This window comes from Kogia breviceps, chromosome 3, assembly GCF_026419965.1.
Source record: "Kogia breviceps isolate mKogBre1 chromosome 3, mKogBre1 haplotype 1, whole genome shotgun sequence".
Lineage (NCBI taxonomy): Eukaryota > Metazoa > Chordata > Mammalia > Artiodactyla > Physeteridae > Kogia > Kogia breviceps.
In genome coordinates, this window is record NC_081312.1 from 56,251,056 (window position 1) to 56,276,699 (window position 25,644).

The 25,644-nt window shown below is 35.1% G+C and overlaps 1 long non-coding RNA gene across 1 annotated transcript in view; it reads left to right on the forward strand.

Moving 5' to 3' along the window:
* LOC136793794 (uncharacterized) overlaps positions 1-25,644 on the forward strand; it is a 392,876-nt gene that overhangs the window by 256,590 nt on the left and 110,642 nt on the right. Inside the window, exon 2 of the long non-coding RNA XR_010839568.1 lies at positions 9,603-9,747. This is a non-coding gene — a long non-coding RNA (uncharacterized lncRNA). The remainder of the gene's footprint in view (positions 1-9,602; positions 9,748-25,644) is intronic.

Genomic DNA, 25,644 nt, shown 5'->3' on the forward strand with positions numbered 1-25,644 from the left:
TTTAAACAGTTGGTATCCTCGAGCAGTGAGATTAGTGCTAATATTTATGCTCTTCATTGTAATTTCTCTAATATTCAATTTTCCCTTGAAAAAATATATTATCAGATTACCACAGGTTCCTTAAATATAAGTGGAAATATGTTTAAAAGGCAAAAAGAAGTATCATGACCTTTATACCTTTCAGCCTGTCACAAACACCATTAGTAATTTTATAATTTTCATTCTACTATTTGTATTTGAATTCATTAATTACATTAAGTTTTTGTAAGTTTTCACATAGTTTGTAGATCCATGACTACCTTTGTTCAAGCAATAAATAAGTCTCCTATCTGAAAACCATTCATCATTTATTTATCCCTTACAATACATATGTAAATGAGACTTGCATTTGTTGAATTACACTTATAATATTAGGTTCTCCATAGACCTAGAAATACAATTCACATAGAAAAACATGAAAATCCAGACTGACATGTATTTTAGTGTTTCTCCAAACCAAATGTACTGGGTATATTATTGATACATTTTACATGATGCTGGTTAGCAAATGCTTTCCTTAAATACATTCTGATATTCCAAATAGATTTTCACTATAGTTCTCTCTTCCTGACACTCCCAAAAATATAGCTTCTTTCATATCACAGACATATGATAATCTTTTAGTGAGCACCTATTCTGTTACTGTAAAAAACATAATATTTGAGCAAATTTAAAATTAGAAAAATATATAACTTTAAAATATTTTATTTTCTGTGTTCTCAGGAGGAATATTTTATCTTGCAGTGCCAAAGACAACATCTCTTAGTTTTGTATAATGAACATATAAGTAATGGGTTTCTGTAACTTTAGTGATATTCTTAATTGCTTTTTGATTTTCTCTCAAAGTATGTCTCTAAATATAGAAAACTAAATTTGTTCTTAGTCTGCTTGATGTGCAAATTCAAAAACAGGTTTTCAGTTTTCTTTTTCTTTTATATTTTTATCGTCCTTTAATAGTTCATGAATTTTCTCAAGATCAGCTGATATGTAATTTTCACCTTACTCAGGTAAATTTGTTCTAAAATAAGCTTGCTTAATTATAAGCAGTAATTAGTATAGTAAACATTTCTAGCTTTCTGTAATCAAAATATTTATTTTTTAAAGATACAGGAAATGTTTTTCCTGAATGGAATACAAATCAAGCTCAAACTGATGAGTTACAAAACATTCTGTAGACATATTTTCTCTTTTAAATGAATTTTAATCCATCATTTGCATGAATTTATCATAAATAAAATATATATGAACTCATGAATCTTATAAATAATACTTTGTTAAATAAGAATCTCTTTAAAAAATGAGTCTCATTTATTCTTGACCTTTTTATTACTCATTTTTTTCCCTCTTCTTAGTGATAATTCTAACTCCTGTAATATGAGAAGTAGAGGACACTTGATTAGAGGGTGAAGTAGTCATTGGAATTTGTGCAGATTCATAGTTTATCCCATTCTGAGATTTAGTTCAGAGTCTGATGAAGATGTTCACACTTCCTATATGGGCAGTACCTTTCTGTACTTATACACCCTGAATTTAACTCACTGAATACAACAATTTTTTTCATGTGCTAGAGAGCCACTAATTTATATCCTTGCAGTTTTAATATGTCATTATTTTTCTACTATAGTCTTAATGATAGAAGGTTAAGGTAACTTTACAGTTGTGCCTTCATCTTCTAAGAACTTGAGTAAGAGTCAAAAGATTTAAACTATTTCAGTCTTTAATGTCTTCTAGGGGGATACAAGCATTAGTAATCTGGTCTGTGCCTGTAACATTCCTGGGTTGAAATGAGCACACATGTACAACCTTACCCTAAATGAACTAATGAAAAAGCAAATATCTTTTATTTATTTATTTTTCGGTACTCGGGCCTCTCCCGTTGTGGAGCACAGGCTCCGGACATGCAGGCTCAGCGACCATGGCTCACAGACCCAGCCGCTCCGCGGCATGTGGGATCTTCCCGGACTGGGGCACGAACCTGTGTCCCCTGCATCCACAGGCGGACTCTCAACCACTGCGCCACCAGGGAAGCCCAGCAACTATCTTTTAAAAGTTTAGTATCCTATAAATTGCTTGTTTATTTTATTTTCTGTTTTTTGCTTTCCTCTGTTTAAAAGAAATAGGACTAATGACATTGAAGAAGAGTCATAACCTCACTGTCTGGGTCTTTAAAATGGTGCAAATAACACCATAGACTAGCTGTAAGAATTAAGTAAGATTTGCTATGTACAGCACCTTATAGAAAAATGCCTCAGCATAGCTCATACTTGATAACATTTGCTTGACTTGATAACTATGATAAACTACATGCAAACACAGAGTTAATAGGATCAAAAACCAAACTAAGACTGTCTAAATTGACATTTTACTTTTTCAGGAAATTCTTGCCTATGAATATTATATATTATTATTATTTGTTTCAGAAACTTCCTGAAAATGTATTTATGTGAATAATAGACTACTCCTTTGGCCTGCCTTCTCAGGGCACTGGCTCCCTCAACCAGAGAAAACGTTCTCTTATCAAATGAATGGTCATTCATCAAGACATCTTCAAAAACTTCATCACTCTCTGTCTACCAATTCTCAATTATTATATCATGAATTTTGGACTGCTGCATTAAAAGACCCACCTTAAATCAGAGCATAATTCTTATACCTACTTGCTAACTACCTTTTAGAGACACTGTTAAGATTCTGTCAAGGTGGTGTTGTCTATTATTGCAGTAAGTAGCAAATACATCTTTGCTTGCCAACTGGTTATCTTGGTGGAATGTCAGCAGTTGAAAAAGATGATGATAGTAACATTTATGGTTTTGTATAGTAATTTGTTTTCTCTAGCCATTTTCAGAATCAGTATGTGCGTTTTTACCTTGTTATAAATTGGGAGTTTTCTGTATTCATTTTACGTATGTTTTGTGAAGTGAATGTCATGTAAACAAGTAGCTGAGTTGAGCTAGAATCCCTACTTTTTGGATTTTCTGTCTAGTGCTCGATTATGTTTTTCTTATTTTAAGTGTCCTTTGTAATAAGTTATTTTCTACAGTCATCTTCACTTTTTTTTTTTTTTTTTGGTACGCGGGCCTCTCACCTTTGTGGCCTCTCCCGTTGCGGAGCACAGGCTCCGGACGCGCAGGCTCAGCGGCCATGGCTCACGGGCCCAGCCGCTCCGCGGCACGTGGGATCCTCCCGGACCGGGGCACGAACCCGCGTCCCCTGCATCGGCAGGCGGACTCTCAACCACTGCGCCACCAGGGAAGCCCCCATCTTCACTTTTTAAAATAATTTTAAAGTATAAGGCCAAAATGAAGATCACACAGAACCATATTTTTCTTAGCAACATTATTTGAGCTAAGTGATTGTTTGAAGTCACTGTCTTCTTTCTAAACCAATGAAGACACAGATATAAATCTAATTCTCTTTATTCCTACAACATACAGATATTTCAAAATTTTGGCAGGGACAAGGGTCAAAAGGACCTCATACTCTACCACTCAAAGCTTCACTGGTGATTTTTCACAAAATATTCCGCTTTTCATGATTCTTGTTAAAAGAATTGCCTTTGTCAGGTACTTGAAAGAACTTAACTCATGTAAATTCATCTTTTCTTTCATAATAAGTGTACCTAAGGAAAGCCACCTGCTTATTTGGTAAAGACTTTATTTACAGAGTCTAAAACTTCTTATGCAAGATGCAAGTGCTTGCAAGGGGATAAGGTTTTCTGTAAAGAATTAATTGCTTTACATACATGAATATAAGGAGGTAATAAAATTTGTGGAATTCCTTTTCAGAAATGCATAGACATGCAGGCTTTGCTAAAATGTCTGTTTTCTGTTACAACCCCAATTACCAACTATTTATTGACCTCCTAGAAAAGAGCATGTCAAATTTTGTGTCATGTAGTTTCTGTCACAAAACAACGAATTCATTTTACAGATGCTGATTAAAAAATAATTTGGCTCCATTTGCAGACTGTTTGCTGATTCTTACCATGATTAATTCAGTCATATATGTAACCATCACAATCTTGGTCATGAATTAACTAAAGTCCTGGACCACTCCATAGTAACCCTTGTAGGAGAATATTTAGTAATATTAAAGAATACATTTTACAGTAACAGTCAAATGTGAGTCCATTTTCAGTTCATACTCTGAAGCAAGAAAAGAGCTTTCAGTATTATTCTTTTGACAGGGCAAGGGGAGAGGACTCAGCAATCTAAGAAGAAAATTGCAGATTTTGGTAGTGAGTAGAAACCATGTTCTTAGGTTAGAATTGCAGAAATGGGTAATCATTTCTGGGCTGTAGTTTATAAGGAAAGTGGAAGAATTCCACAGAGCACTTTGGGCAAGTGCCTAATCAAAGGCAATCTTCTTAATAAAAGCCAGTAAATGGCTTACAGAAAGCACCAGCCCAGTCAGCCATTCCAACCCAAACCAGTTCTTGGACAACATGGAAGTGTTTCAGGTTGAATTTGCAAAGAGTCTTAATTCTCACTCTACCTCCACCACCTCTCTGAATCAGGAAGAACATAAATCCCTCACTGAGGCAGAATTGAAGTTAAACACCAGAATCAACTAGTTTTATTTATGTAGATAAACATATACATATATAAAATCAATGTAAATCTACATATATAAATTATGTGTTATCATTACATAAAGTTCATTATTTAAATCAAGTTATAGGTATATCATGATAAACTCTTACTCTAATATTTTCTCCACCCAAAACAATAACAAAAGCCTAAACTGATATCTATTACCTGTCCATTGGAGTTAAGGTTCCAGTTCCCAGAGTGAGCAAAAACCAAGAAAAGTCTTGTAGAATTCCTTCCTGAAGAAATTTACTTTTGCCTGTAATGGTATGAAGTATAACGTAACTCTCAGATAAATGTCTTTTTGGAATAACTTGGTAAGTTTTACTGAATGATCTCGTCATTAGCATTTTCACATTCCAAGCTGTTTTGTCCTTCAAAGTAAAATTTGCCGCATTCTCCTCTGCATAGGCTTGACAAATTCTAAGCACTTTCAACAAACTCAGTGTCCTGCTATGCATATAACACATGTCAATTCTTGATGGACGGCTTTACACAGGATGTTCTCATTCCCTTTAACGTTTACAGTGTTTTCTGGCTCATATTATGTCAATCTGACTTTTTTTCCACATTTTTAAGCTCATTCTTTTCCAGAACCTTGTATGTATTGCCAAGAGGAGCAGTTTATTTTAATTTCATGGCTGTGTATTGTAAGCTGTGCAGACACAGAATCTGGTATGTTTGGAAAGCAAAAGCTAACCTTTTAAATGTTTGGATTGAGTCAATAATTAGCTTGGTAATCAGTGATAATCAGACTTTTGAATATCAGTATATCTCTCATATTGTACTCATTCAAAAATCAGTTAACTTCCCCCAAATGATAATTGTTAATTAAAGAGCTAAAATAACTACAGAAATGTATATGTCTAATGTCATGCTTATCCTAGGTGTCTTTTTTCCCCTTCACTTTAAAAGGGACATTGACTTGTACTTCATGTATGAAGGGGGTTCATTTGACCTCTTTGTACTGTTTTCCATGATTCTATGAGATTAGCTAGTAAAGAACACAAGGTATCAGTCACTACCTTGAAAAGATTAGGGGGACTTCAATAAATAATAGGTGGAATGCCATTTAATGCACTTAAGATGTTAACAATCTAGCAGAGGAAGCTGAACATCTACTGATTTAGAGTAAGAGAATCCAATTTAAAGATGGAAAAATTAAGGACCAAGAAAGTAGGTGACTTGACAAATAAAATACCGTTCCTTGTTTATGACCCAGAAAGGGCCAATAAGGTGGTAGTTTCAGGAGAAACTTGTAAGAAATGGAAAAAAAAAAAAAAAAAAAAAAAGAAAGAGAGAGAGAGAGATAATTGGTCTGCTTAAGCTGCCATAAGAAAATATCACAGACTGGGTGGCTCAAACGACAAAAATTTATTTTCTTACTGTTCTGTAGGCGAAAAATCCAAGATCAAAGTGCTCCGAAATTCAGTTCCTAAGGAGGCCTGTCTTCCAGGCTTGTAGACAGCTACCTTCTCGCTGTGTGCTCACATGGCCTTTCCTCTGTCTGTGGACAGAGAAGGAGTGATTTCTATCTCTTCCTCTTCTTACAAGGACACCAGTCCTGTCTGATTAAGGTCCCGCCTTTACAACCTTGTTTAACCTCAATTATCTTTCTGAAGTCCCCATCTTCAAATATAGTCATATTGGGGATTAATACTTCAACATACACATTTTGGGGAGACACATTTCAGTCCGTAACAAGAGGGAAAGCCAAACGATGAAGTTTTAGGTGAAGTCTAGGCTTAGCCTGACCCAGAGGGAAGTATACATTGCACCACAGAATTAGTCCTGTCAAGACTAGAGACTGGTTTTTGTACCAGTTCTCTCCCCACCCCTAACCCAAACACTACCAAGCTGGTCAGTCATTGTTAGTAGATCATGGGGTGTTATAAATGGCATGATTGCTCCATTTATGCAAGGACAGTTCTCTGGAAGAGTTTGCTAGTGAGAGCCATTGGCAGCAACTCAGGCAAGAGTTACGATGTGGGCATAACAAACCAATAAAAGAGGTCCTAGGGATTTGAGCAGGATCCAAAAGGATCTGCTAAGTCACCAAATTCTGCATGTGTTTCACTTATTTGAATGTCATTTCCTTTGTTCAGACCCCCATTGTTTCTCATCTGGATACTGTAAGTCTCTTAAACTGATTTTCCAGCATCTAGTGTTTCCCTTCTCTATGTCATCCTTCTTGTTGCCAGCTTGTATTTAAAACATAAATCTGACCATGTCACATCTTTCTAAAATCTGCCAGTGACATCTTTAGGGGAAACATCAAATTCTTGATACTATACCCATGATTTTTCTTATATGAATCTTCTCTACTTTTCCATCTTCACCCATTGCAATTTCTAGATCCACATACCATGCTTTAGGTATACTGAAAAAATTATTATTGTATTTTTAATCCTCAACTCGCCTATGCTCTGAGGACTAAATACATGCTATTTAATTTACTTGAACTGCCCATTAGCCATTTTCTTCAATCGACTTTCTTATACCTACTCTATAAACCTAGCTAAAATGTCACCTACTCCAGGAAATCATCCATTCACCACAACTCAGGCTGTTCTAGTTGCTTGCAGGGATACTTGAGCAGCATTCATTTGTAACATTCCATATTATTTTGTAATTAGTTGGCTTACATAACTAATTTGCAGTACAAACCACATGTGTTAAAGCAGAAAAAATAATTTGTGTCAAATAAGAACAAAAAACAATGAGGTGTAGTTATGAGTTGATGCAGTTCACTTTTTATAGTTTTGATGGGGTATATTGACATACAGCACTGTATAAGGTGTACATCACATTGACTTACATATCTTCTTAAATGATTACCACAATAGGTTTAGTGAAAGTCCATAATCTCATATAGATACAAAAAAAAGAAAAAAATTTTCCTTGTGATAGAACTTTTAGGATTTACTTTCTTAGCAGCTTTCAAATATACCATACAGCAGTCTTCACTATAGTAATCACATTTTATATTACTTCCCCAGTATTTATTTATCTTACAACTGGGAGTTTAGGCCTTTTGAATACCTTCATTCAGTTCTCCCACCCCAACATCTGCCTCAAGTAAACACAAATCTGATCTGTTTTTCTGTGAATTAGCTGTTTTTGTTTTTTTTGTTGTTTTTTAGATTCCACATATAAGTGAGATTATACAGGATTTGTCTTTGTTGTTCTGACTTATTTAACTTAGCAAAATGCCCTCAAGATCCATCCTGTGTCAGAAATGGCAGATTTTCCTTCTTTTTATGGCAGAATAACATTCCAATATGTACATATACAGTACCAAATTTTCTTTATTGATTAATCCATAAGTGGATGCTTAGTTTGTCTCTGTATTGACAATTGTAAATAATGCTGAAATAAACATAGGTGTGCATGTATTTCTTCAACATAGTGTTTTCATTTCCTTTAGATATATACCCAGAAGGGAACTGCAGTATCATGTGGTATTTTTATTTTAAATTTTTTGAGGAACCTCCATACTGTTTTCCATAGTGGTTGTACCAATTGACATCATCAAAATGTTCGTATGTAGGGGACTTACTGTATCTATTGGCCATTTGTTGTATGTCTTCCTTGGAAATATGTCTTTGTCCCTTGTCCATTTTTTAAATTGGATTATTTGGGGGGTTTTTTTGCTGAGTTTTATGATTTTTTTAAAGTATATTTTAGATATTAGCCCCTTATCAGATATATGGTTTGCAGATATTTTTTCCTATTTTGTAGGTTGTCATTTTATTTTTGTTTTGTTTTGTTTGTTGTTGTTTTTTGGGTTCTGAGTGTTTTTTTGTTTGTTTGGGGGTTTTTTGGTTATTTTTTGTTTTTTCGTTTTTGTTTTTGTGTTTTATTGTGGGGTTTTTTTGTTTTTGTTTTGTTTTTTTGTTTTGTTTTTTTAACTTTGTTTTGGATTTCCTTGTTTTGTTTTGTTTTGCTGTGCAGAAACTTCTTAGATTGATATAGTCTCAGTCATTTATGTTTTATTTTGTTGCTTATCCTTTAAGTGTCTTATCCAAAAATGATTGCCAAGACTCATGTCAAAGAGCACTTTTCCTATGTTTTCTTTTAGGAGGTTTATGGTATCAGGTCCTACAATTAAGTCTTTAATCCATTTCAAATTAAATTTTGTAAGTGGTGTAAGGTACAGTCTAGTTTTATTCTTTTACATGAGAATTTTCTCAGCACCCTTTATTGAAGAGACTCTCTTTTCTCCATTGAGTATTAATGCTCCCTTGTCAAATATTGGTTGACTATATATGTACACATGGGTTTATTTCTGGGCTCTCAATTCTGTTCCATTTGTTTATGTGTCTATTTTTATAGTACTGTATTGATTACTATACCCTTACAGTATAGCTTGAAATCAGAAAGTGTGATGTCTCATGCTTTGTTCTTCTTTCTCAGAATTGCTTTGGCTATTTGGGGGTCTTTATGGTTTCATATACATTTTAAGATTATTTTTTCTACTTCTCTAAAAAATGCTGCTGGAGTTTTGATAGGGATTACATTGAATCTGTGCATGGCTTTGAGTAGTATGGATATTTCAACAACATTATTACTTCCAGTCTATGAACATGGGGTACTTTTCCATTTGTTTGTGTCTTCTTTGATTTATTTCCTAAGTATTTTATAGTTTTTAGTTTAGAGATCTTTTACCTTCTTGGTTAAATTTATTCCTAAGTATTTTATTGTTTTTGAGGCTATTGTGAGAGGCATCATATTCTTTCTTTATTTTTTCAGATAATTTGTCATTAATATATAGAAATGCTAATGATTATTGTATGTTAATTTTGTATCTTGCAACTTTACTGAATTTGTTGAGAAGATCTTATATTTTTTGGTGAGTCTAATAAGATTGTTTATATATAAAATCATGTCATCTACAAATAGAGATAATTTTACTTCTTTCTTTCTAATTCTGATGCTTTTTATTTCTCTTTCTTTCCTGATTTCTCTGGGTAGGACATCCAGTACTATGTTGAATAAGAGTGGTGAGAGTGAGCATCCCTTGTCTTGCTCCTGAACTTAGAGGAAAAGCTTTCAACTTTTCACCAATGAGAATGATGTTAGCTGTGGACTTGTCATATATGGCCTTCATTATGTTGAGGTAAGTTCCTTTTATACCCAATTTTTAAAGAGTTTTTTTTTTTTTTTTTTTTTTTTTTTTTTTTTTTTTACCATGAACAGATATTGAATCTTGTTTAAAATGCTTTTTCTGTGCCTATTGAGATGAACATATGATTTTTTTCCTTTTATTCTATTAATGTCAAGTATCACGTTTGTTTATTTGTATATGTGCAACCATCCTTGCATCCCAGGGAAAATTCCCACTTTATCATGGTGAATAATCCTTTTAATGTGCTGCTGAATTTGGCTTGCTAGTATTTTATTAGATATATTTATATCAATATTTATCAGGAATATTAATCTGTAACTCTCCTTTCTTGTAGTGTCCTTTTCTAGCTTTCTGATCAGGGTAATGCTGGCCTCATAAAATTAGTTTGGAAGTATTTCTTCCTCTTTGATTTTCTGGAAGAATTTGAAAAGGATTTGCATTAATTCTTCTTTACGTGATTGGTAAATTCACCAGTGAAGCCACCTGATCCTGGGTTTTTCTTCACTGGTAGACTTTGATTATTGATTAAATCTCCTTGCTAGTCTATTCAGAAATTCCGTTTCTTGATTAATTCATGGTAAGTTGTATGTTTCTAAGAATATTTCCATTTCTTCTTTTGTTGGTGTGTACTTATTCACAGACGCCTCTTGTGATTTTGTACTTCTGTGCTATCAGTTGTAATGTCTCCTTTTAAAAATAATTTTGTTGATTTGGATCCTCTCTCTTTTCCTTGGTTAGTCTAGATAAAGTTTGTCAATATTGTTTTTCTTTTCAAAGAACCCACTCTTAGCTTTGTTAATCTTTTGTTTTTCTTTTCTCTATTTCATTTATTTCTGCTCTAACCTTTATTATTTTCTTCCTCCTGCTAACTTTGGGCTTACTTGATTCTTCTTTTGTAGTTCCTTGAGGCATAGTATTAGGTTGTTTATTTAAGATCATTCTTATTTCTTTTTATTCTTTTTCAGAATTCCAAAGGGGTTTTATTTTTATTTATTTTACATCTTTATTGGAGTATAATTGCTTTACAATGTTGTGTTAGTTTCTTCTGTAGAACAAAGTGAATCAGCTATATGTATACATATATCCCAATATCCCCTCCTTCTTGAGCTTCCCTCCTACCCTCCATATTCCACCCCTCTAGGTCATCACAAAGCACTGACCTGATCACCCTGTGCTATGCAGCAGCTTCCCACTAGCTATCTATTTTGCATTTGGTAGTGTATATATGTCAGTGCTATTCTCTCATTTCATCCCAGCTTCCCCTTCCCCCCAGTGTCCTCAAGTCTGTTCTCTACACTTGTGTCTTTATTCCTGCCCTGCCACTAGTTTCATCAGTACCATTTTTTTACTTTCCATATATATGCATTAGCATATGGTATTTGTTTTTCTCTTTCTGTCTTACTTCACTCTGTATGACAAACTCTAAGTTCATCCACCTCACTAAAAATAACTCAATTTCATTCCCTTTTATGGCTGAGTAATATTCCATTGTATATATGTACCACATCTTTATCCATTCATCTGTTGATGGACACTTAGGTTGCTTCCATTTCCTGGCTTTTGTAAATAGTGCTGCAGTGAACATTGTGGCACGTGACTCTTTTTGAATTATGGTTTTCTCAGGGTATATGCCCAGTGGTGGGATTACTGGGTCATATGGTAGTTCTCTTTTTAGTTTTTTAAGGAACCTCCATACTGTCCTCCATCATGGCTGTATCAGTTTACATTCCCACCAACAGTACAGGAGGGTTCCCTTTTCTCTACACCCTCTCCAGCATTTATTGTTTCTAGATTTTTTGATGATGGCCATTCTGACCAGTGTGAGGTAATACCTCATTGTGGTTTTGATTTGCATTTCTCTGATGATTAGTGATGTTGAGCAGCTTTTCATATGTTTGTTGGCAATCTGTATGTCTTGTTTGGAGAAATGTCTATTTAGGTCTTCTGCCCATTTTTGGATTAGGTTGTTTGTTTTTTGATATTGAGCTGCATGAGCTGCTGGTATATTTTAGAGCTTAACCCTTTGTCAGTTGCTTCATTTGCAAATATTTTCTGCCATTCTGAGGATTGTCTTTTGGTCTTGTTTATGGTTTCCTTTGTTGTGCAAAAGCTTTTAACTTTCATTAGGTCCCATTTGTTTATTTTTGTTTTTATTTCCATTTCTCTAGGAGGTTGGTCACAAAGGATCTTGCTGTGATTTTTGTCATAGAGTGTTCTGCCTAGGTTTTCCTCTAAGAGTTTTATAGTGTCTGGCCTTACATTTCAGTCTTTAATCCATTTAGAGTTTATTTTTGTGTATAGTGTTAGGGAGTGTTCTAATTTCATTCCTTTACATGTAGCTGTCCAGTTTTCCCACCACCAGTTATTGAAGAGACTGTGCAGGAGAGTGTTGTTTAATTTCCATGCATTCATTAGTTTTTCAGTCCTCTTCCTGTTATTAATTTCTAATTTCATACCATTTTGTTCAGAGAAGATACTTGGTATGCTTTCAGTCTTCTTGAGCTTGGTAAGATTTGTTTTGTGGCCTGACATAAGGTCTACTCAGAAATTGTTCCACACGCACTTGAAAAGAATGTGCATTCTGCTTTTGTTGGATAGCATGTCCTATGTACATCTGTTAGGTCCGTTTGGTCTATAGTGTTGTTCAAATCTGCTGTTTCCTTCTTCATTATCTGTATGATCTATCCATTGCTGACAGTGGGATATTAAAGTTTCAGCTATTATTGTATTGCTTTTTATTTATCCTTTTAGTTCTTTTAGTTTTTGTTTTATTTATATAGGCATTTCTAGCATTTTGGGTTGTTTGTTTTGATGGTTTCTAATTCTTTGCTGAGCTTCTCATTTTATTCATACATTATTCTCCTAATTTTGTTTAGTTGTCTGTATTTGTGTTCTTGTAATTTATTAAACTTCTTCAAGAGGATTGTTCTGAATTCATTGTCTGAGACTTTATAGGTCTCCATTTCTTTAGGGTCAGTAGTGGAGCTTTATTAGTTTCCTTTGGTGGTGTCATGTTTACATGATTTTTTGTGAAACTTGATTACGTGTATTGGTATCTGTGCATTTGAGTAAGCAGTCTCCTTTTCCAGATTTTATAAGCTCATTTTGTTGGAGAGTTTTTCACCAGTCTGCTCAGCTTGGTGTTCTGCTAATGTCCTCTGGCAGGTGGGACTTGCTATCAGGGTTTATTTTAGGGTGAGACCACTGCCTATGTTCTGAGGTGATGGGGTGGGGGAGGGTGCCGCTGGCTGAGAACTGTTGGATATGCCTGCTGGCTTGGTTCTCTGCCCAAGGGAGGCTGTACTGTAGTTGCCTGTGTTCTCTGGTCAGACTTCCTAGATGATAGGAACTAACTATTATACATAGCAATTGTTGGAGCTATAAACTTGCTTCCTTGCCTGGAGGGGCAGCAGAATGGATTCCAAAGCATGAACTGCTCATGGTTTGGGGATCCAAATCAAGCTAGATTGCATGCAGAATTTCCTGGCCAGATGAGGTCATCAGTTTTGCTCTGCATATGGGGAAAGACCCAGGCTGTGCTCCATGTTCAAGTGTCACTGTAAGTAAGGCTGTATGATGGGCTACAAAGCTTCCCATGTGTTCTGATTAGGTCCACTGGGCTGGCTGAAGGTTATAATCCACAGTGGGTAGAGCTATAAAATAGTTTCCTAACCCAGAAGGGGCTCCATATAGGCCCCAAGCCTGGCAAGGCTCTTGTTTGGGGATCAGATTAGGCAGATCTGTGCACCAAGTTCCCTTCCCTGACAGGTCACCATCCTAGCTCTGCAGATGGGTAGAGTTGCCCACAGAGTTCTCCACTCAAGTTCCACTATAATCAGAGTTGCAAGATGGGCTACATGAATTCCTGGAAGCTCTGGTTAAGTTTCCTGGTTGGGTCAGGCTGGACACTGTATTTGGCCTTTGGGTGTGGCTATAAATTAGCTTCCCTGCTTCATTAGGGCTACAGAACAGACCCCTGGTCCAAAAGGTTCTTCCTTGGGGAACAAATTAGACACCTGCTCACTAAGCTCCCTGGTCAATTGAGGCCACTGTCATAGCTCTGCATGTGTAGAGCCACTGGTTGGGTTCTCTGATCAAGTGCTGCCATAATTGAGGATGCATGCATGGGGGGATACCAAGATTCCCAGGAGCTCTGGCTAGGTTTCCTGGTTAGCAGGAGCAGTAGGCAGAGCTACCAAATAGCTTCCCTGACTAGAGAAGTGCTGCAGAGCAAACCCCAAGATTGATAAGACTCTTGTTTTAGGAGCTAACCAGGCTGACCTATACACCAAACTCTCTGGGCAGACAGGGTAGCTGGCTTGTCTCTTCAGATAGGCAAAACCACTGGCTACACTCTCTGTTTGAGTGCTACTGGACCAGTCATTTCCCAGGTACTTAGCCCAGACTTCCTGGTCAGGCAGGTTTGGAAGTTACCATCATCAGTGGTAAAGCTATGAATTAGCTACCCTGCCCAGCCAGGTATGGTGGCAAAAATGGCTCCAAGACCAGTATCTTTGTTTGGGTTCTTGACTCAAGCAGAACTGTATACCAAGTTATCTGCCTGAATGGGGCCACTTGCTTAGCTTTCCTGATGGGCAGTGCTGCTGGCCAGGTTCTCTACGTGAGTGTTACTACACTGTGTAGCTTCCCAGGTATTCAGGCCATGCTTCTTAGTTGGGTGGAGCTGGGAGTTATGCTCAGCAGTGGACAAGGCTATGAATTAGCTCCTCTCCCCAAGTAGAGTGGGAGAGCTGACACTAATCAGCCTACCAGGTGGTCCAGTCCAGCCTTCTGGTTGGGCAGTGCTAAGAGCTACCTCATCAGTGAGTGAGGCTATTAGTTAGCTCCCCTGCCCAGGCAGGGTGGCAGAACCAGCTTCAAGGCCAGGAAAGTTTGTTTGTGGTCTTCACTCAAGCTGACTCATGCTCCCAAGTTCCCTGGCCAAAAGGTGCTACTGGATTTGCTCTGTGGTCAATCAGTTATGTCTGCTGGACTCTCTGCTTGAACATTGCTGGATTACAGCTTCCAGGTGCTCTGGCCAGGCTTTCTGGTCAGGCAGGGCTAGGTTCTCCATTTGATATCCCAAATCAGGCAGATTTACACCCCGCCAAGTTCCCTGATCAGACTGCAGCACCATCTTGGCTCCGCAGATAAGCAAAGCCACTGGCTGGGACTGCTGCTTGGGTGCTTTAGGTAGGTACTTGGTCTACCAAGATCTAGGTGTTAGTTGTTACAAGGCTCTACCCCCTTCTATCTCAAAATCAGATTCCCAGTCAAGCCCTGCAGATTCTCCTGCAATTCACATGGGGTAAGACTGGAGTGGGGACTCTCAAGAAGTGACACACAATGTTTGGGGAACTAGATGTCCACCCTGAGTACATTTTCCCACTGAAGCAACTGTAGGCTTAGGAGAGACTTCTCAGTATGGGGCTGCACTGTCCTGGGGGAGGGGCAATGCAGTCAGATCTAGCTACTAATTTTACCCTTCTAATATGGTCTGTCTCAGTCTCTGTGGTGCAGGGGAATGCTTCAGCCTCACCCTGTGTTCTAGGATTTTCTTAGTGATGTCTTCTCCAAGAATAGTTATTAATTGTTCTTCTTATGAAGGAGAGCGAAATTAGGAGTGACGTATGTTGCCATCTTGGTGATATCACACCTTTATGCAATTCTTGAAAGCTAAGTTAAACCTGGATTTAATCTAGTAGGTAATAGGTAGCCAACATCACTTATTGAGCATTGCAAAAACAATAAATAAATAAATAAAGTTTACCCATAGTTTATGGAATTGCAAATTAAGACAATAATTAAACACCACTACGCATTTGTTAAGATAGCTATAATCCAGAACACTAACAATACCAATTCTGGTGAGGATGTGGAGAATCAGGAACTCTCATTTATTCCTGATAGTATTATTCCTGATAGTAATGCAAAATAGTACAGCCACTTTGAAAGACAGCTTAGAAGTTTTTTACAAAACTATACATACCCTTACCATATGACACAGCAGTCGTTCTCCTTGGTATTAACCCAAATTAATTGAAAACTTGTGTCCTCACAAAAATCTGTACACCAATGTTTATAACAGCTTTATTTACAGGCCTACCTCAAAGATATTATCATTTCAGTTCCAGGTCACTGAAATAAGGTGAGTATTGCAGGAAAGCAAGTCACATGCATTTTTTGGTTTCCCAGTGCATATAGAAGTTATGTTTATGTTGTACTGTAGTCTATTCAATGTATAATAACATTATGTCCAAAAATATTCATATCTTAATTAAAAATACTTTATTGCTTAAAAATCCCAATTACAATAGTAACATCAGAGATCACTGACCACAGACAACCATAACATGTAAATAACAATGAAAAAGTTTGCAATATTGTAAGAATTACCAAAATGTGATACACAGACACAAAGTGAGAAAATGCTGTTGGAAAAATGGCACTGACAGACTTGTTTGATGTAAGGTTGCTATAAATTTTCAATTTGTAAAAAACTCAATATCTGCAAAGTGCAATAAAGTAAGCACAATAAAGTGAGGTATGACTGTATAATTGTCAAAATACGGAAGCAACCAAGATGTTCTTTAGTAGGTGTATGGGTAAATAAACTGGTATGTTCAGAAAATGGAATATTTAGTAATAAAAAGAAGTAAGTGAGCAAGCCATAAAAAGACATGAAAGAAATACGTATTACTAAGTGAAAGAAGCCAATCTGAAAAGGCTACAAGTGTATGATTTCAACTCTGTAACATTTTGGAAGAGTAAACACTATGGAGACTAAAAATATTAGTGGTTGCCAGGGTTTGGGATGTGGGAGAGAACAGGCAGAGTACAGTATATTTTTAGGGCATGGAAACTAATTTTGTATGATACTACAATGGTAGATACATGCTTGTCCAAACCCATAAATTAGTCCAAACCCTCAGAATGTACAATAACAACAGTGAACTCCAATGTAAACTGTGGACTCTGGGTGATAAGGATGTATCAGTGTAGATCCATCAATTGTAACAGATGGGAATGTCAATAGTGAGGGGGAGTGTGCATGTATGGGTACAAGGGGTATATGGGAACTCTCTGTACTTTCCATTCAGTATTGTTGTGACCCTAAAGCTGCTAAAATAAAAAGTAGTTTATTAATTTTAAAAAATAATAAACAGGAGAACAATTAATTAACAGCAGAATACACCTTCTTCTCAAATTCCCATGGAACATTCACCAAAACATATCAACATATTTAACAAAATAGAAATTATATAAACTATGTCTGAGGGCCACAATGACATTAAACTAGAAATCAGTAAGGGAAAGAGTGCTCAAAATCTCCAAATATTTGGAAATTTAACAACACACTTCTAAATAACACATAGGTCAAAGTCTCAAGAAAAATTAAAAATATTTTGAACTAAATGAATATATTACTTACCTAAATTTGTGGGATGCAGTGAAATTGCTACTGAGAAAGTTATAGCATTAAACATGTATATAAGAGAAGAAAAAAGATCTAAAATCAATAATCTCAGGATCTACTTGAAGAAAACATAAAAATAAACTAAACCTAATTACAAGAAAGTAAGACATACTACAAGAAAACTACAGACAGATGTTTCCCATGAACATAGATGCAAAAATCCTCAATAAAATATCAACAAGTCAAATTCAAGAATGTATAAAAATTATCATATACCATGATAAAATGGGATTTATTCCAGTTTTGTGAGGCTGGTTCAAAATGTAAAAACCAAACAATATAATCTGATACATGAACAGACTAGAGAAAAAAATCATAAGATCATATTAATAGATGTGGAAAAAGCATTTGACAAAATTCAATACCCATTCATAATAAAAACTCTGAACAAGTTAAAAATTAAGAGGAACTTCCTCAACATTAAAAAAAAAAGATAGCTAATGTCACACTCAATAGTGAAAAAACTGGCTATTTTCCCCTTAAGATTTGCCATGAGGCAAGGTTATCCTCCTTTAACACCCTTACTCAAAATCTCACTGTAAGGGAGATGAGAAAAAGAAAGGGATTATATAGATTTGAAGGGATTCAATAAAGCTATTTTTATTCATACATAACATGATTATCAATCAAGAAAATACCAAATAATCAAGAAAAAACTTCCTGGAACTATTTCCTGAGTACTGCAAGCTTGCAGGATACAAGGATAATATACAAAGTCAATTGTTTTTCTGTATACCACCAGTGAACAATATGAGCCACTAAATAGAGTAGTATTGGATTATAAACAAAAGCATAAAATTAATATCCATGAGTACATATTGATATACATTTCCATAAAATGGATAATTGGGGGTGAAAAGAAAAATCTACATAGAAGAATTTCTAATAATTTATGTAGACATTCTGCCTCCAAGGAGGTGTAGCATAACTCCCCACCATTAAGTTTGGGTTGTACTTTGTGACTTCCTTCTAAAGAGCACAGTGTGGAAAGGGAGAAAAAAAAAATAACGTTAGGTGTGGAAACCTGACAAATACTGCTCCAGTGAGGAGATTAAGGTCAACATCTACAATGTTAAGTCATTTTGATCCTAGGTACACGTGATATGCTGTAATGAAAAGGCACGGTCCTCCTTCCAAAAACCCATAAGCCATTCTGAAAAAATCAGACAAATGCCAAAGGAAATCTGAAAAAAAAAAATTAATGTTTGTGTAAGATGTTGCAGAAAAACTCAAGTGAAGATTTTGGCCAACCCAATATTTTGAAAACTCTAGTAAGCCTAGATGCTAAAAGTGGAAACCAAGGTTATGAGTCCTGTATTCATTTCATAAGTATTTTCTTTGTTATTGGAAGCTGAACTGTTCATAGTCCCACAGTAGTCTCATATGGCAATTTTGGAGTTTTTTTCTACTCTATGCTAGATATATATTTTTAGAGTTACAAAACTGTCAACACAGAACTCCAGTTATAACTGTATTTTTATTGCTTAAAATATCTACACTATAAAACTATTGCATATAATACACTTCTGATCACATTTCTAGAGCATTAAAATATTTTGGAACATAATTTATGTTAAGTTACACAGAATTTTGAAGGATTTCACTTCTATTTGCTTGAATTCAATGAACTGTTACTGTCAAGGTGGTAATTTGGGTATATACAGGTTCTTTTTTAATATATGAAACAATTTACTACTGTATTGCACTATTTTTTAGTTTGGTTCACTGTTAAAAACAATGTGATTTTTCATACTTGTATCATTTGTGTCCTTTTATGTCAACATTTTTCCCCAAAATTATTTAATACAGTATAGGGATTTCTGCTTTAGGTTAAGTTGTTCAGTTTAGTTATATGCTTTAGGGAAAAATATTTTAAAAATAATATTCTATAAAATGCATTTTCCTTTGCTAATAAAACATTTGAACACTGTTTAACATTCCTATAAATTAGTCTCTCTTTCAGCACATTTTTATCACTTCTCAAGTGATATAAAGCATTTTATTTCTGTGAGGTCATTATTAGAGATAACACTTTCTCCCCACCTATATTATATGTAATCCTATTTTTATCTGTATTTTAACTAGAAATATGATATTTTTACTCAGGAATAGCAATTCATTTGAAAAACAAAAATTTATTTGACTTAGAAAATCAAATAAATCTTAGACAAGAATTTATTACAATAATAGATGTTACTCCCTCATTTTGTTGTCTCTTATCTCCATACTTAAGAGGCATTACCATTCATGTCAGTTAGAATATTTACTCATGGAGTTGGGGCTGTTACTGCTAATTGTTCCCTAAATTGCTTAGGATTTAAATGCTTAGTGCATTAAGCACTCCACAGTAAGCTACTTTCTAAGATCACACTTTGATGAAATATGGTCAACAGAAAAATCAATTATTTAGGGCCTTGATAGTACTATTTGAAACACACTTGCTTGGATTCCATTTTTTTAAAAAAGGATTAAGAAAAAGATCTTTGTGCTATCCACTTGAAACTTTATGTTAGTTTTCAACCTCTTATGCTCTAATCAAAATATTTAGTGGGGTACAGAAATGAATTTTCTGTCCTTCCTGGCTAATCTTCCCATGCCCAAGCTTAAAACCAATTAAATGACACCAGTAATCCATTCTGAAAACTTAGGAAGAAACTTAATATGATTCTTTTCCAACCAGAGAGCAGGAATTTTTAAATATAGTACAAAAAATACCCATGAACAATTCTGTTTCAAAGATCCTTAAACTCAGTCTTTTGTAGGCAGAATAATGGCCCCACCAAAAGATATCGCCATCTTAATTCCCAGGAGATGTGACTGTTACCTCACATTGCAAAGGGACTTTGCAGATGTTATTACATTAAAGACATTGAGATGGGGAGAGTATCCTGGAGTATTCATTTGGGTTAAATCTAATCACATGAAACCTTAAAAGACAAGAACCTGTTCTGACTGTGGTCAGAAGGAACTGTGATTATGGAAAAATGGTCAGAGATATGCAACGTTCCTGGCTTTGAAGATGAAGAAAGTAGATCATCAGCCATGGAATGTTAGATACCTTTACAAGCTGGAAAAGGTAAAGAAATGAATTTTCTGCCTAGAGCCTCAAGAAAGGAACACAGCCTTGCCAACACCTTGGTTTTAGTCCAGTGCAACTTGTTTTATACTTCTAACTCTAGAACTTTAAGATAGTAAATTTGTGCTGTATTAAGGCATTAAGTTTAGAGTAATTTGTTAAATCAGCAGTATAAAACTAATACACAGACTAAGATAGAATCTATGGTTTAACACTCAAACCAGGCCCTCTCACACTATTCTTGTCTTTATCAAGGGTATTCCTATACAAGCATACCTCGTTTTATTACACTTTGCTTTGTTGTACTTCACAGATATTGAGTTCTTTTATAAATTGAAGTTTTGTGTCTACCAAGTCTCTCAGCGCTATTTTTTCAACAGCATTTGCTCCCTTTGTTTCTCTGTGTCACATTTTGGTAATTCTCACAATATTTTAAACTTTTTCACTACTGTATTTACTATGGTGATCTGTGATCTTTGATATTACTACTACGACTTGCTGAAGGCTCAGATGATTAGTATTTCTTAGTAATAAAGTATTTTTTAATTAAGATATATACATTTTGACATATGCTATTGCATACTTAATAGATTACAGTATAATGAAACATAATTTTTACATGCTCTGCAAGACAAAAAAATTTGTGACTCACTTTATTTTGATATTCAATTTATTGCAGTGGTGAGGAACTGAACCTGTAATATCTCCAAGGTATGCCTGTATTTTTGATATTTATTTTATCTGCTATATTATAAATTTCATGAAGCAAGACCAATTTGCTCACGTTTTCCCCATTGGACCTTAGATGAGGCATATAGTGTCTCAACCTCATTTGCATTATCATAGCTGTATATCTTAGTTGTTTGAAGGCATCAGCCTGAAAATAGACTTTAAAGAAACTTTTAAAGCATTTGAGATATTTGTTTACATGTTAGGGAAATTTAGTGAGGTAAAAATGTGTGTTTCTGTATTTCTTCCTGTTTCCTACTCCTCCTCCTTCCAAGCATATGGCTAGGTCCCTTGCATTTCTTTACTTTAGGTTACTTTGGCAGAGCAGAAAACGGTAGTTGCCTGGAGCCTTTATTTCTGACTTTTGTAGAAGTCTAAACTTATTGGGGTGTTTATTCTGGGAGTGTATTCTTAGTTCCCTACTCTGGAGGGCAACAGAATTGGGAAAGGATAAAGCTTATAAAGACAACAAAGAAGTTGAAAATTGAGAGATGGGAAGGGAGTAATGAGAAGTGTGTCTACAAATCTGTGGTACATATTTGGGGTGATAAGACTTGCAGTAGAGGAGAGGGTTGACTCTGTGATGTACCTTCAGAGGCTGGATTATGGGCACAGAGGTCAGAAGCTGGTTTGAAATCAACAGAGGTAATAGACTAAAAGTTTTACAGACTGTACATTGGGTATCTCAGCATAAGCTAAGGGGGATTGCTGTCAATCACAGATTCTTCCTGACATAATGCTTCTATGTAGAACTTTGGGACAATTCTGGAGTAGCAGATTGAATAACTCACTCATCTGACAGAATAAGGACTCATAATTGGACTTAAACTGATATCAAGAAAATAACAATAGGTATAAGGCACTGTAGCAACTATATTAAAATCTAACATGTTAGGGACTTCCCTGGCAGTCCAGTGGTTAAGACTTCGCCTTCCAATGCAGGGGGTGTGCAATCGATCCCTGGTTGGGGAGCTGAGATCCCACATATCTCGCGGCCAAAAAACCAAAACATAAATGGAAGCAGTATTGTAACAAATTCAATAAAGTCTTTTAAAAAAATGGTCCACATCAAAGAAAATCTTTTTAAAAAATCTAACATGTTAAATTATAGGAACATTTTATATTCCCCTCATATATAGGATTGCTGCATATTGGTTTGAAGTATTTCAGTACTCAATTTGCTTATCTATAAATGATACTTCTGATGAAATATATTCTAATCTCATTTTCTTCAAAAGATATGAGTAAAATACATCCAAGAATGCAATGAAATAAAATAGCTAGACTGTAGAGAACTACCACATACAGTAAATAGTTAAAGGATGGGAATTTGAATAAACAGGATGCTAGATTCAGGTCAACTAGTAAAAGTAGGTGATGATTTTGAATTAAATAAAACACTTTTCTAAGTGAGAGAATGAAGAGATGACAACGGTAGTAACTATCTCCCATTCACATTTGAGGGCAGGAAATGGAATCTGGGTCAGCTGGATTGTGTTGAACATTTTGAAGAAAATATTAACAAGGTGTAAATCAGGTTTTTGGGGAATGGAGAAAACAAATAAAGCAGAACCATAGGTTAAGATTTTCATAGAGATGTATCACTACTTTCCAAAGATCTCAGAAAAATTACTGAATTTAGGAGATAAAAAGTTTTGTGATAGTACATTTTATTTTTTTTACAAAAGCAATATTTATAACAATCATATAATTTAAATGGAAAAACTGAAAAAAGCTCTCTGTGATAGCAAGTAGCAAAGGTATGAGCCTATAACACTTTCTCTTTTCAAATTGATTTTTTAAAATTCATGCTTCATAGCTTCCATTGTTTCCTAGGATATCCATTTCTAGTCGATTGCCTCCTATCAAAAAGTGTTTTTCAATAATTCCCATATGATGTAACCTTTCATTAGCTTCAAATGTAGTTTTTGTTCTTGAATGTTGTCCTTTAAAAATAGAGTTGTCCAATTTATCTTATTCATGCCTCTGAGAAGCATATTCCACTAATTTTTTTCCTGCCTTCTGAATACATAGTTCTAAAGAGTTCCCATAAGCATAACATTGTGACTATTAATTCAAGTGAGCTAAGTGGCTTGTGATGACCTGTGTTTATATCCTTACTCTGTTCACCCCAAATTTGAGCATTTCTAGAGAATTGATAGGAAGCCTTCAATTAAAGTCTGTTCTAAGGAGTGTCTCTGTAATATATTAAACCAAGAAAATATAGACTGTTGGTAGAGTAGTTTAAGTTCAAGAAAACAGGCTAGCTTAAGAGGAGGCATGATTCTTAGTACTGAACTCAAATAGTCTTCCTAAACCAGTTACCAGGACTTCATGGCTGAGTGGTAGGGTGAGAATTCTAAAGTACATGTGTGAGTAACAACTAAACAAAGTTTGTCATTTTATTACTACATTCACCAAGAAACTTTGAGAATACCAACTGTCATGATCATTGGTAATCACAATTTATCAGTGTTACAAGACAGCAATAAATTGATCTGTCGCATAATAAAAAATCCTAGCCCTGTCGGGGGAACTCAATAAATTGATTTTCCTGGACACTTGCCTTCTAGCTGGGAAGGCATTACTACACTCAGTTGTAAACTGGGGATACAAAATAAGTTATACTTCTAAATAATTACTTTAACTTAAGTTAAAGTAATTAAAGTTAAAGTCCATGTATACCAAGTAAATAATGTTGGGCAGTGCATATAAGACTGAATAGAGGTAGAATACTGGCAAAATCCTAAAACTGTCTTTCTGAGTAAGGATGAAAATATATTCACAGCAAAGGGCACACCACTGAATAAAATGGTTTGCAGATTATTTCTGCTAATTAGGAGCCAGGTGTAATTCTAGGTGTTTCTGCCAATCCAATACTTTCCTAAAATTTCCTTTACCATTAATTTCTTGATAAATCTCCTTACTCAATACCCTGCTCTTTAATTAAATTATACCTTTCTTATTATTATTATTCAGATTTTTTAAGCAGGCAAGTGCATTTTTACACATTTGGAGGATTGCATTCACATTCAGCTCTGCAACAATGGAAAAATAGTGGTTGAAAATAGGTACCTGCTCTTTGCACTGTTTGTCATAGGTTTTGCACCCGCAGGCAGGCAGTCATAGTTCACAAGATACATTGAGCCCTTTCACATGCATCCTGCAACTCTCAGGACTCTACATCCAAGCACTCACTTTACATGGAATCTAAAGGAGAATGTATGGTTGTTTCAAATAAACTTCAGTGGGACCATAACTCTAAATGCCTTCCTTGAGTGAAATCCACTGGATGAAAAGTAAAGTTGGATGGACCAAAACCAGTAATTCCTGAATGATGTACTAAATTCTTCTGCGTATTCAGGTAAATCTTCTATTTTAACACCTTTTGCTTTAGAATCTTCCACAAAGGATTCTAATTCTGGAAATACTCTTAACTCCCTCTACCCCCACTTCAAGCATTACATTGTGTAATAATGAAGTAAATTATGACTCGTGTAATTATGCCTAATTTTTGCATGAAGTATTTCGTTTTGAAAAGCCATTTTCTTTAAAAGAAAATGTAGGAAATGCACATTTAATACTACATCTATTTCAATAAAAAATCAAAGGCCTTTTTTATATTTTAGAAAGTGCTTTAAAATTATAAGCATGATATAGATGTCCATGTTTATATTTGTGTGTATTTTTCCTGCCTTATCACCATTCTCTTCCACATGCCAATAACTTTGCAAAATCTTGTATATTCCATCCTCCCTCAAATCTCCTATAGCCTCCTCCTCTCCCCTTCTTCTGGTTAATCTCATTTTTAATTTTGCTGAAAACTTCCTCATTTTGTCACCATCGAATTTACCAAAGTCCCTTCCTCAGTTCTATTTTTGCTCCCAGTATGCCTGACATGCAGCTTCCTTAGATATCTCCTTTTCTCACTCAGATGCAATGGACAGACCTCCAGACTCAGAACATAGTAACATTAGACACTGATATGTTTCTAATGGGTGATTTGTTCAGATACAGGTAATAATAGTTCAAGTAGTGCAGTACTAAACCAGTGAAGTCTCTTTCATATTTTTTTTCCTTGAGCCAGTAGTAAAGAAAAATCAAGCTAGTATTTTTCCCTGGAAAACCTCTTCCTAATATGTCTCTTTAAAATTTCTTTCTAATGTGACAAGCATTAAACACAGATACACATACACTCACAACTCCCAAAATGCATATGCTCTACAAACCAAAACAAACCAACAAAGAAAGATAAACACACACATACAAAGCTTTTGGGGTCAGTCTGTCAGCCTAAACTAAAAACAATTTTTGGAAAGAAAAACTGTTATAAGAAAATATTCATAATAATAAAACCTATAATATGCCTTGCATTATTGGAAACAGAATCTGCCCCTCTTTGTTCAGTGTTATCTCAAAAATGATAGATGGACTTGAATTATATTTAAATATAGTCACAAAACTATTTTTTATAAAATAGCAGCCCAACTCCCCAAAGAAAATACAACTTTCCCTCTAAAATATATAAACTATATTTTTATGCCACCAGATGAGGAGAGCAATGATGATGATGATTATGATATAATGCTAGCTGATACTCTAAAAT